Source organism: Gasterosteus aculeatus, chromosome 6 (assembly GCF_964276395.1).
Source record: "Gasterosteus aculeatus chromosome 6, fGasAcu3.hap1.1, whole genome shotgun sequence".
NCBI lineage: Eukaryota > Metazoa > Chordata > Actinopteri > Perciformes > Gasterosteidae > Gasterosteus > Gasterosteus aculeatus.
The window spans coordinates 3,906,659-3,920,136 of record NC_135693.1 but is presented as its reverse complement, the minus strand read 5'-3'; positions in this window follow the sequence as shown (position 1 = coordinate 3,920,136).

Genomic DNA, 13,478 nt, shown 5'->3' with positions numbered 1-13,478 from the left:
AGCTGCTGTAACGTGTAAAAAGGTTGTTGTTGGCGTCTGGGCACTACAAGAGGGGTAAAAAGGCTGGGTCCCGCTGTGTTACTCAGGCTGCACTACAACATCTATTCACAGGCACGATCCCACTACTGAGCGGCACGGGGGCTTTGACCTGCTCCGTTTCCGACCTGGATCGGGGCACCCCTCCTTAGACGACCTGGTGATCCCGGGCTCCCCCAGGAGCACCATGTCCATACCGAACTTAGTGCGGACACCCGATCGGCATAGCGCGCTGCAGCCCAGAGCTCCTGAGCTCAAGCGATCCACCAGCCTCAGCCTCCCGGTAACTTGGATCACAGGCGAGCGCCACCGCACCCGGCGAGGAAGTAATTGATTGGGAGGGAATTTGGTCTTTTTTAAAGGTGACGTCATCCAGGCACCACCCCCCCACTACTGCCAGTTGGCATGACAAAGACAAGGATCGCACCTGACATAATGAAGGCTAATAGGATCTGTAGTTTTTTCCCAAACCTTCCTCAGTGATGTAGCATTCTACTCTTACTTAGCAATGGAAAACAGCAGTAGATTAAAAGTAATTTTCCTGCACTTTGTTTGGACTCGTTGCCCAATGTCTTATTGTCTCATTGTCAAACGTTAAGCACCACCGGCCCTGTCAATTTCCTTGAATATCCAACATACTTTGGCGATCAATGATCCTGATATGTGATCCCTAATGAACTGATAGACGTAGATGATTGAAATGCGAGAGGTCTCACAGGGATGGAGGCCTAACAATGTGAGTGTAGTTGTTTGTGACTTTTCACCTGCGCACCGACTGCTGCAATGAATTCTCCTCTACTCCAGGTGGAGGCGCTGGAGGACAAGGAAAACACAAGCTGTTTGTGGACGTTTTTAACGGCAAGTGGAAGATAAAGGAGCAGTGATGAAGCTGCTGTAACGTGTAAAAAGGTTGTTGTTGGCGTCTGGGCACTACAAGAGGGGTAAAAAGGCTGGGTCCCGCTGTGTTACTCAGGCTGCACTACAACATCTATTCACAGGCACGATCCCACTACTGAGCGGCACGGGGGCTTTGACCTGCTCCGTTTCCAACCTGGATCGGTGCACCCCTCCTTAGACGACCTGGTGATCCCAGGCTCCCCCAGGAGCACCATGTCCATACCAAACTTAGTGCGGACACCCGATCGGCATAGCGCGCTGCAGCCCAGAGCTCCTGAGCTCAAGCGATCCACCAGCCTCAGCCTCCCGGTAACTTGGATCACAGGCGAGCGCCACTGCACCCGGCGAGGAAGTAATTGATTGGGAGGGAATTTGGTCTTTTTTAAAGGTGACGTCATCCAGGCACCACCCCCCCACTACTGCCAGTTGGCATGACAAAGACAAGGATCGCACCTGACATAATGAAGGCTAATAGGATCTGTAGTTTTTTCCCAAACCTTCCTCAGTGATGTAGCATTCTACTCTTACTTAGCAATGGAAAACAGCAGTAGATTAAAAGTAATTTTCCTGCACTTTGTTTGGACTCGTTGCCCAATGTCTTATTGTCTCATTGTCAAACGTTAAGCACCACCGGCCCTGTCAATTTCCTTGAATATCCAACATACTTTGGCGATCAATGATCCTGATATGTGATCCCTAATGAACTGATAGACGTAGATGATTGAAATGCGAGAGGTCTCACAGGGATGGAGGCCTAACAATGTGAGTGTAGTTGTTTGTGACTTTTCACCTGCGCACCGACTGCTGCAATGAATTCTCCTCTACTCCAGGTGGAGGCGCTGGAGGACAAGGAAAACACAAGCTGTTTGTGGACGTTTTTAACGGCAAGTGGAAGATAAAGGAGCAGTGATGAAGCTGCTGTAACGTGTAAAAAGGTTGTTGTTGGCGTCTGGGCACTACAAGAGGGGTAAAAAGGCTGGGTCCCGCTGTGTTACTCAGGCTGCACTACAACATCTATTCACAGGCACGATCCCACTACTGAGCGGCACGGGGGCTTTGACCTGCTCCGTTTCCAACCTGGATCGGTGCACCCCTCCTTAGACGACCTGGTGATCCCAGGCTCCCCCAGGAGCACCATGTCCATACCAAACTTAGTGCGGACACCCGATCGGCATAGCGCGCTGCAGCCCAGAGCTCCTGAGCTCAAGCGATCCACCAGCCTCAGCCTCCCGGTAACTTGGATCACAGGCGAGCGCCACTGCACCCGGCGAGGAAGTAATTGATTGGGAGGGAATTTGGTCTTTTTTAAAGGTGACGTCATCCAGGCACCACCCCCCCACTACTGACAGTTGGCATGACAAAGACAAGGATCGTACCTGACATGATGAAGGCTAATAGGATCTGTAGTTTTTTCCCAAACCTTCCTCAGTGATGTAGCATTCTACTCTGACTTAGCAATGGAAAACAGCAGTAGATTAAAAGTAATTTTCCTGCACTTTGTTTGGACTCGTTGCCCAATGTCTTATTGTCTCATTGTCAAACGTTAAGCACCACCGGCCCTGTCAATTTCCTTGAATATCCAACATACTTTGGCGATCAATGATCCTGATATGTGATCCCTAATGAACTGAAAAAAGTAGATGATTGAAATGCGAGAGGTCTCACAGGGATGGAGGCCAAACAATGTGAGTGTAGTTGTTTGTGACTTTTCACCTGCGCACCGACTACTGCAATGAATTCTCCTCTCCTCCAGGTGGAGGCGCTGGAGGACAAGGAAAACACAAGCTGTTTGTGGACGTTTTTAACGGCAAGTGGAAGATGAAGGAGCAGTGATGAAGCTGCTGTAACGTGTAAAAAGGTTGTTGTTGGCGTCTGGGCACTACAAGAGGGGTAAAAAGGCTGGGTCTCGCTGTGTTACTCAGGCTGCACTACAACGTCTATTCACAGGCACGATCCCACTACTGAGCGGCACGGGGGCTTTGACCTGCTCCGTTTCCGACCTGGATCGGTGCACCCCTCCTTAGACGACCTGGTGACCCCGGGCTCCCCCAGGAGCACCATGTCCATACCGAACTTAGTGCGGACACCCGATCGGCATAGCGCGCTGCAGCCCAGAGCTCCTGAGCTCAAGCGATCCACCAGCCTCAGCCTCCCGGTAACTTGGATCACAGGCGAGCGCCACTGCACCCGGCGAGGAAGGAATTGATTGGGAGGGAATTTGGTCTTTTTTAAAGGTGACATCATCCAGGCACCACCCCCACACTACTGCCAGTTGGCATGAGAAAGACAAGGATCGCATCTGACATGATGAAGGCTAATAGGATCTGTAGTTTTTTCCCAAACCTTCCTCAGTGATGTAGCATTCTACTCTGACTTAGCAATGGAAAACAGCAGTAGATTAAAAGTAATTTTCCTGCACTTTGTTTGGACTCGTTGCCCAATGTCTTATTGTCTCATTGTCAAATGTTAAGGACCACCGGCCCTGTCAATTTTCTTGAGTATCCAACATACTTTGGCGATCAATGATCCTGATATGTGATCCCTAATGAACTGATAGACGTAGATGATTGAAATGCGAGAGGTCTCACAGGGATGGAGGCCAAACAATGTGAGTGTAGTTGTTTGTGACTTTTCACCTGCGCACCGACTGCTGCAATGAATTCTCCTCTACTCCAGGTGGAGGCGCTGGAGGACAAGGAAAACACAAGCTGTTTGTGGACGTTTTTAACGGCAAGTGGAAGATAAAGGAGCAGTGATGAAGCTGCTGTAACGTGTAAAAAGGTTGTTGTTGGCGTCTGGGCACTACAAGAGGGGTAAAAAGGCTGGGTCCCGCTGTGTTACTCAGGCTGCACTACAACATCTATTCACAGGCACGATCCCACTACTGAGCGGCACGGGGGCTTTGACCTGCTCCGTTTCCGACCTGGATCGGTGCACCCCTCCTTAGACGACCTGGTGATCCCGGGCTCCCCCAGGAGCACCATGTCCATACCGAACTTAGTGCAGACACCCGATCGGCATAGCGCGCTGCAGCCCAGAGCTCCTGAGCTCAAGCGATCCACCAGCCTCAGCCTCCCGGTAACTTGGATCACAGGCGAGCGCCACTGCACCCAGCGAGGAAGTAATTGATTGGGAGGGAATTTGGTCTTTTTTAAAGGTGACGTCATCCAGGCACCACCCCCCCACTACTGACAGTTGGCATGACAAAGACAAGGATCGTACCTGACATGATGAAGGCTAATAGGATCTGTAGTTTTTTCCCAAACCTTCCTCAGTGATGTAGCATTCTACTCTGACTTAGCAATGGAAAACAGCAGTAGATTAAAAGTAATTTTCCTGCACTTTGTTTGGACTCGTTGCCCAATGTCTTATTGTCTCATTGTCAAACGTTAAGCACCACCGGCCCTGTCAATTTCCTTGAATATCCAACATACTTTGGCGATCAATGATCCTGATATGTGATCCCTAATAAACTGAAAAAAGTAGATGATTGAAATGCGGGAGGTCTCACAGGGATGGAGGCCAAACAACGTGAGTGTAGTTGTTTGTGACTTTTCACCTGCGCACCGACTGCTGCAATGAATTCTCCTCTCCTCCAGGTGGAGGCGCTGGAGGACAAGGAAAACACAAGCTGTTTGTGGACGTTTTTAATGGCAAGTGGAAGATAAAGGAGCAGTGATGAAGCTGCTGTAATGTGTAAAAAGGTTGTTGTTGGCGTCTGGGCACTACAAGAGGGGTAAAAAGGCTGGGTCCCGCTGTGTTACTCATTCTGCACTACAACGTCTATTCACAGGCACGATCCCACTACTGAGCGGCACGGGGGCTTTGACCTGCTCCGTTTCCGACCTGGATCGGTGCACCCCTCCTTAGACGACCTGGTGATCCCGGGCTCCCCCAGGAGCACCATGTCCATACCGAACTTAGCGCAGACACCCGATCGGCATAGCGCGCTGCAGCCCAGAGCTCCTGAGCTCAAGCGATCCACCAGCCTCAGCCTCCCGGTAACTTGGATCACAGGCGAGCGCCACTGCACCCGGCGAGGAAGGAATTGATTGGGAGGGAATTTGGTCTTTTTTAAAGGTGACATCATCCAGGCACCACCCCCACACTACTGCCAGTTGGCATGAGAAAGACAAGGATCGCACCTGACATGATGAAGGCTAATAGGATCTGTAGTTTTTTCCCAAACCTTCCTCAGTGATGTAGCATTCTACTCTGACTTAGCAATGGAAAACAGCAGTAGATTAAAAGTAATTTTCCTGCACTTTGTTTGGACTCGTTGCCCAATGTCTTATTGTCTCATTGTCAAATGTTAAGGACCACCGGCCCTGTCAATTTTCTTGAGTATCCAACATACTTTGGCGATCAATGATCCTGATATGTGATCCCTAATGAACTGATAGACGTAGATGATTGAAATGCGAGAGGTCTCACAGGGATGGAGGCCAAACAATGTGAGTGTAGTTGTTTGTGACTTTTCACCTGCGCACCGACTGCTGCAATGAATTCTCCTCTACTCCAGGTGGAGGCGCTGGAGGACAAGGAAAACACAAGCTGTTTGTGGACGTTTTTAACGGCAAGTGGAAGATAAAGGAGCAGTGATGAAGCTGCTGTAACGTGTAAAAAGGTTGTTGTTGGCGTCTGGGCACTACAAGAGGGGTAAAAAGGCTGGGTCCCGCTGTGTTACTCAGGCTGCACTACAACATCTATTCACAGGCACGATCCCACTACTGAGCGGCACGGGGGCTTTGACCTGCTCCGTTTCCGACCTGGATCGGTGCACCCCTCCTTAGACGACCTGGTGATCCCGGGCTCCCCCAGGAGCACCATGTCCATACCGAACTTAGTGCAGACACCCGATCGGCATAGCGCGCTGCAGCCCAGAGCTCCTGAGCTCAAGCGATCCACCAGCCTCAGCCTCCCGGTAACTTGGATCACAGGCGAGCGCCACTGCACCCAGCGAGGAAGTAATTGATTGGGAGGGAATTTGGTCTTTTTTAAAGGTGACGTCATCCAGGCACCACCCCCCCACTACTGACAGTTGGCATGACAAAGACAAGGATCGTACCTGACATGATGAAGGCTAATAGGATCTGTAGTTTTTTCCCAAACCTTCCTCAGTGATGTAGCATTCTACTCTGACTTAGCAATGGAAAACAGCAGTAGATTAAAAGTAATTTTCCTGCACTTTGTTTGGACTCGTTGCCCAATGTCTTATTGTCTCATTGTCAAACGTTAAGCACCACCGGCCCTGTCAATTTCCTTGAATATCCAACATACTTTGGCGATCAATGATCCTGATATGTGATCCCTAATGAACTGAAAAAAGTAGATGATTGAAATGCGAGAGGTCTCACAGGGATGGAGGCCAAACAACGCGAGTGTAGTTGTTTGTGACTTTTCACCTGCGCACCGACTGCTGCAATGAATTCTCCTCTCCTCCAGGTGGAGGCGCTGGAGGACAAGGAAAACACAAGCTGTTTGTGGACGTTTTTAACGGCAAGTGGAAGATAAAGGAGCAGTGATGAAGCTGCTGTAACGTGTAAAAAGGTTGTTGTTGGCGTCTGGGCACTACAAGAGGGGTAAAAAGGCTGGGTCCCGCTGTGTTACTCAGGCTGCACTACAACATCTATTCACAGGCACGATCCCACTACTGAGCGGCACGGGGGTTTTGACCTGCTCCGTTTCCGACCTGGATCGGGGCACCCCTCCTTAGACGACCTGGTGATCCCGGGCTCCCCCAGGAGCACCATGTCCATACCGAACTTAGTGCGGACACCCGATCGGCATAGCGCGCTGCAGCCCAGAGCTCCTGAGCTCAAGCGATCCACCAGCCTCAGCCTCCCGGTAACTTGGATCACAGGCGAGCGCCACCGCACCCGGCGAGGAAGGAATTGATTGGGAGGGAATTTGGTCTTTTTTAAAGGTGACGTCATCCAGGCACCACCCCCACACTACTGCCAGTTGGCATGAGAAAGACAAGGATCGCACCTGACATGATGAAGGCTAATAGGATCTGTAGTTTTTTCCCAAACCTTCCTCAGTGATGTAGCATTCTACTCTGACTTAGCAATGGAAAACAGCAGTAGATTAAAAGTAATTTTCCTGCACTTTGTTTGGACTCGTTGCCCAATGTCTTATTGTCTCATTGTCAAACGTTAAGCACCACCGGCCCTGTCAATTTCCTTGAATATCCAACATACTTTGGCGATCAATGATCCTGATATGTGATCCCTAATGAACTGAAAAAAGTAGATGATTGAAATGCGAGAGGTCTCACAGGGATGGAGGCCAAACAATGGGAGTGTAGTTGTTTGTGACTTTTCACCTGCGCACCGACTGCTGCAATGAATTCTCCTCTCCTCCAGGTGGAGGCGCTGGAGGACAAGGAAAACACAAGCTGTTTGTGGACGTTTTTAATGGCAAGTGGAAGATAAAGGAGCAGTGATGAAGCTGCTGTAATGTGTAAAAAGGTTGTTGTTGGCGTCTGGGCACTACAAGAGGGGTAAAAAGGCTGGGTCCCGCTGTGTTACTCAGGCTGCACTACAACGTCTATTCACAGGCACGATCCCACTACTGAGCGGCACGGGGGCTTTGACCTGCTCCGTTTCCAACCTGGATCGGTGCACCCCTCCTTAGACGACCTGGTGATCCCGGGCTCCCCCAGGAGCACCATGTCCATACCGAACTTAGCGCAGACACCCGATCGGCATAGCGCGCTGCAGCCCAGAGCTCCTGAGCTCAAGCGATCCACCAGCCTCAGCCTCCCGGTAACTTGGATCACAGGCGAGCGCCACTGCACCCGGCGAGGAAGTAATTGATTGGGAGGGAATTTGGTCTTTTTTAAAGGTGACGTCATCCAGGCACCACCCCCCCACTACTGACAGTTGGCATGACAAAGACAAGGATCGTACCTGACATGATGAAGGCTAATAGGATCTGTAGTTTTTTCCCAAACCTTCCTCAGTGATGTAGCATTCTACTCTGACTTAGCAATGGAAAACAGCAGTAGATTAAAAGTAATTTTCCTGCACTTTGTTTGGACTCGTTGCCCAATGTCTTATTGTCTCATTGTCAAACGTTAAGCACCACCGGCCCTGTCAATTTCCTTGAATATCCAACATACTTTGGCGATCAATGATCCTGATATGTGATCCCTAATGAACTGATAGACGTAGATGATTGAAATGCGAGAGGTCTCACAGGGATGGAGGCCAAACAATGGGAGTGTAGTTGTTTGTGACTTTTCACCTGCGCACCGACTGCTGCAATGAATTCTCCTCTACTCCAGGTGGAGGCGCTGGAGGACAAGGAAAACACAAGCTGTTTGTGGACGTTTTTAACGGCAAGTGGAAGATAAAGGAGCAGTGATGAAGCTGCTGTAACGTGTAAAAAGGTTGTTGTTGGCGTCTGGGCACTACAAGAGGGGTAAAAAGGGTGGGTCCCGCTGTGTTACTCAGGCTGCACTACAACATCTATTCACAGGCACGATCCCACTACTGAGCGGCACGGGGGCTTTGACCTGCTCCGTTTCCGACCTGGATCGGTGCACCCCTCCTTAGACGACCTGGTGATCCCGGGCTCCCCCAGGAGCACCATGTCCATACCGAACTTAGTGCAGACACCCGATCGGCATAGCGCGCTGCAGCCCAGAGCTCCTGAGCTCAAGCGATCCACCAGCCTCAGCCTCCCGGTAACTTGGATCACAGGCGAGCGCCACTGCACCCGGCGAGGAAGGAATTGATTGGGAGGGAATTTGGTCTTTTTTAAAGGTGACGTCATCCAGGCACCACCCCCCCACTACTGACAGTTGGCATGACAAAGACAAGGATCGTACCTGACATGATGAAGGCTAATAGGATCTGTAGTTTTTTCCCAAACCTTCCTCAGTGATGTAGCATTCTACTCTGACTTAGCAATGGAAAACAGCAGTAGATTAAAAGTAATTTTCCTGCACTTTGTTTGGACTCGTTGCCCAATGTCTTATTGTCTCATTGTCAAACGTTAAGCACCACCGGCCCTGTCAATTTCCTTGAATATCCAACATACTTTGGCGATCAATGATCCTGATATGTGATCCCTAATGAACTGATAGACGTAGATGATTGAAATGCGAGAGGTCTCACAGGGATGGAGGCCAAACAATGGGAGTGTAGTTGTTTGTGACTTTTCACCTGCGCACCGACTGCTGCAATGAATTCTCCTCTACTCCAGGTGGAGGCGCTGGAGGACAAGGAAAACACAAGCTGTTTGTGGACGTTTTTAACGGCAAGTGGAAGATAAAGGAGCAGTGATGAAGCTGCTGTAACGTGTAAAAAGGTTGTTGTTGGCGTCTGGGCACTACAAGAGGGGTAAAAAGGGTGGGTCCCGCTGTGTTACTCAGGCTGCACTACAACATCTATTCACAGGCACGATCCCACTACTGAGCGGCACGGGGGCTTTGACCTGCTCCGTTTCCGACCTGGATCGGTGCACCCCTCCTTAGACGACCTGGTGATCCCGGGCTCCCCCAGGAGCACCATGTCCATACCGAACTTAGCGCAGACACCCGATCGGCATAGCGCGCTGCAGCCCAGAGCTCCTGAGCTCAAGCGATCCACCAGCCTCAGCCTCCCGGTAACTTGGATCACAGGCGAGCGCCACTGCACCCGGCGAGGAAGTAATTGATTGGGAGGGAATTTGGTCTTTTTTAAAGGTGACGTCATCCAGGCACCACCCCCCCACTACTGACAGTTGGCATGACAAAGACAAGGATCGTACCTGACATGATGAAGGCTAATAGGATCTGTAGTTTTTTCCCAAACCTTCCTCAGTGATGTAGCATTCTACTCTGACTTAGCAATGGAAAACAGCAGTAGATTAAAAGTAATTTTCCTGCACTTTGTTTGGACTCGTTGCCCAATGTCTTATTGTCTCATTGTCAAACGTTAAGCACCACCGGCCCTGTCAATTTCCTTGAATATCCAACATACTTTGGCGATCAATGATCCTGATATGTGATCCCTAATGAACTGAAAAAAGTAGATGATTGAAATGCGAGAGGTCTCACAGGGATGGAGGCCAAACAATGGGAGTGTAGTTGTTTGTGACTTTTCACCTGCGCACCGACTGCTGCAATGAATTCTCCTCTCCTCCAGGTGGAGGCGCTGGAGGACAAGGAAAACACAAGCTGTTTGTGGACGTTTTTAATGGCAAGTGGAAGATAAAGGAGCAGTGATGAAGCTGCTGTAATGTGTAAAAAGGTTGTTGTTGGCGTCTGGGCACTACAAGAGGGGTAAAAAGGCTGGGTCCCGCTGTGTTACTCAGGCTGCACTACAACGTCTATTCACAGGCACGATCCCACTACTGAGCGGCACGGGGGCTTTGACCTGCTCCGTTTCCAACCTGGATCGGTGCACCCCTCCTTAGACGACCTGGTGATCCCGGGCTCCCCCAGGAGCACCATGTCCATACCGAACTTAGCGCAGACACCCGATCGGCATAGCGCGCTGCAGCCCAGAGCTCCTGAGCTCAAGCGATCCACCAGCCTCAGCCTCCCGGTAACTTGGATCACAGGCGAGCGCCACTGCACCCGGCGAGGAAGGAATTGATTGGGAGGGAATTTGGTCTTTTTTAAAGGTGACGTCATCCAGGCACCACCCCCCCACTACTGACAGTTGGCATGACAAAGACAAGGATCGTACCTGACATGATGAAGGCTAATAGGATCTGTAGTTTTTTCCCAAACCTTCCTCAGTGATGTAGCATTCTACTCTGACTTAGCAATGGAAAACAGCAGTAGATTAAAAGTAATTTTCCTGCACTTTGTTTGGACTCGTTGCCCAATGTCTTATTGTCTCATTGTCAAACGTTAAGCACCACCGGCCCTGTCAATTTCCTTGAATATCCAACATACTTTGGCGATCAATGATCCTGATATGTGATCCCTAATGAACTGATAGACGTAGATGATTGAAATGCGAGAGGTCTCACAGGGATGGAGGCCAAACAATGGGAGTGTAGTTGTTTGTGACTTTTCACCTGCGCACCGACTGCTGCAATGAATTCTCCTCTACTCCAGGTGGAGGCGCTGGAGGACAAGGAAAACACAAGCTGTTTGTGGACGTTTTTAACGGCAAGTGGAAGATAAAGGAGCAGTGATGAAGCTGCTGTAACGTGTAAAAAGGTTGTTGTTGGCGTCTGGGCACTACAAGAGGGGTAAAAAGGGTGGGTCCCGCTGTGTTACTCAGGCTGCACTACAACATCTATTCACAGGCACGATCCCACTACTGAGCGGCACGGGGGCTTTGACCTGCTCCGTTTCCGACCTGGATCGGTGCACCCCTCCTTAGACGACCTGGTGATCCCGGGCTCCCCCAGGAGCACCATGTCCATACCGAACTTAGTGCAGACACCCGATCGGCATAGCGCGCTGCAGGCCAGAGCTCCTGAGCTCAAGCGATCCACCAGCCTCAGCCTCCCGGTAACTTGGATCACAGGCGAGCGCCACTGCACCCGGCGAGGAAGGAATTGATTGGGAGGGAATTTGGTCTTTTTTAAAGGTGACGTCATCCAGGCACCACCCCCCCACTACTGACAGTTGGCATGACAAAGACAAGGATCGTACCTGACATGATGAAGGCTAATAGGATCTGTAGTTTTTTCCCAAACCTTCCTCAGTGATGTAGCATTCTACTCTGACTTAGCAATGGAAAACAGCAGTAGATTAAAAGTAATTTTCCTGCACTTTGTTTGGACTCGTTGCCCAATGTCTTATTGTCTCATTGTCAAACGTTAAGCACCACCGGCCCTGTCAATTTCCTTGAATATCCAACATACTTTGGCGATCAATGATCCTGATATGTGATCCCTAATGAACTGAAAAAAGTAGATGATTGAAATGCGAGAGGTCTCACAGGGATGGAGGCCAAACAATGTGAGTGTAGTTGTTTGTGACTTTTCACCTGCGCACCGACTGCTGCAATGAATTCTCCTCTCCTCCAGGTGGAGGCGCTGGAGGACAAGGAAAACACAAGCTGTTTGTGGACGTTTTTAATGGCAAGTGGAAGATAAAGGAGCAGTGATGAAGCTGCTGTAACGTGTAAAAAGGTTGTTGTTGGCGTCTGGGCACTACAAGAGGGGTAAAAAGGCTGGGTCCCGCTGTGTTACTCAGGCTGCACTACAACATCTATTCACAGGCACGATCTCACTACTGAGCGGCACGGGGGCTTTGACCTGCTCCGTTTCCGACCTGGATCGGGGCACCCCTCCTTAGACGACCTGGTGATCCCGGGCTCCCCCAGGAGCACAATGTCCATACCGAACTTAGTGCGGACACCCGATCGGCATAGCGCGCTGCAGCCCAGAGCTCCTGAGCTCAAGCGATCCACCAGCCTCAGCCTCCCGGTAACTTGGATCACAGGCGAGCGCCATTGCACCCGGCGAGGAAGTAATTGATTGGGAGGGAATTTGGTCTTTTTTAAAGGTGACGTCATCCAGGCACCACCCCCCCACTACTGACAGTTGGCATGACAAAGACAAGGATCGTACCTGACATGATGAAGGCTAATAGGATCTGTAGTTTTTTCCCAAACCTTCCTCAGTGATGTAGCATTCTACTCTGACTTAGCAATGGAAAACAGCAGTAGATTAAAAGTAATTTTCCTGCACTTTGTTTGGACTCGTTGCCCAATGTCTTATTGTCTCATTGTCAAACGTTAAGCACCACCGGCCCAGTCAATTTCCTTGAATATCCAACATACTTTGGCGATCAATGATCCTGATATGTGATCCCTAATGAACTGAAAAAAGTAGATGATTGAAATGCGAGAGGTCTCACAGGGATGGAGGCCAAACAATGGGAGTGTAGTTGTTTGTGACTTTTCACCTGCACACCGACTGCTGCAATGAATTCTCCTCTCCTCCAGGTGGAGGCGCTGGAGGACAAGGAAAACACAAGCTGTTTGTGGACGTTTTTAATGGCAAGTGGAAGATAAAGGAGCAGTGATGAAGCTGCTGTAACGTGTAAAAAGGTTGTTGTTGGCGTCTAAGCACTACAAGAGGGGTAAAAAGGCTGGGTCCCGCTGTGTTGCTCAGGCTGCACTACAACATCTATTCACAGGCACGATCCCACTACTGAGCGGCACGGGGGCTTTGACCTGCTCCGTTTCCGACCTGGATCGGGGCACCCCTCCTTAGACGACCTGGTGATCCCGGGCTCCCCCAGGAGCACCATGTCCATACCGAACTTAGTGCGGACACCCGATCGGCATAGCGCGCTGCAGCCCAGAGCTCCTGAGCTCAAGCGATCCACCAGCCTCAGCCTCCCGGTAACTTGGATCACAGGCGAGCGCCACCGCACCCGGCGAGGAAGTAATTGATTGGGAGGGAATTTGGTCTTTTTTAAAGGTGACGTCATCCAGGCACCACCCCCCCACTACTGGCAGTTGGCATGACAAAGACAAGGATCGCACCTGACATGATGAAGGCTAATAGGATCTGTAGTTTTTTCCCAAACCTTTCTCAGTGATGTAGCATTCTACTCTTACTTAGCAATGGAAAACAGC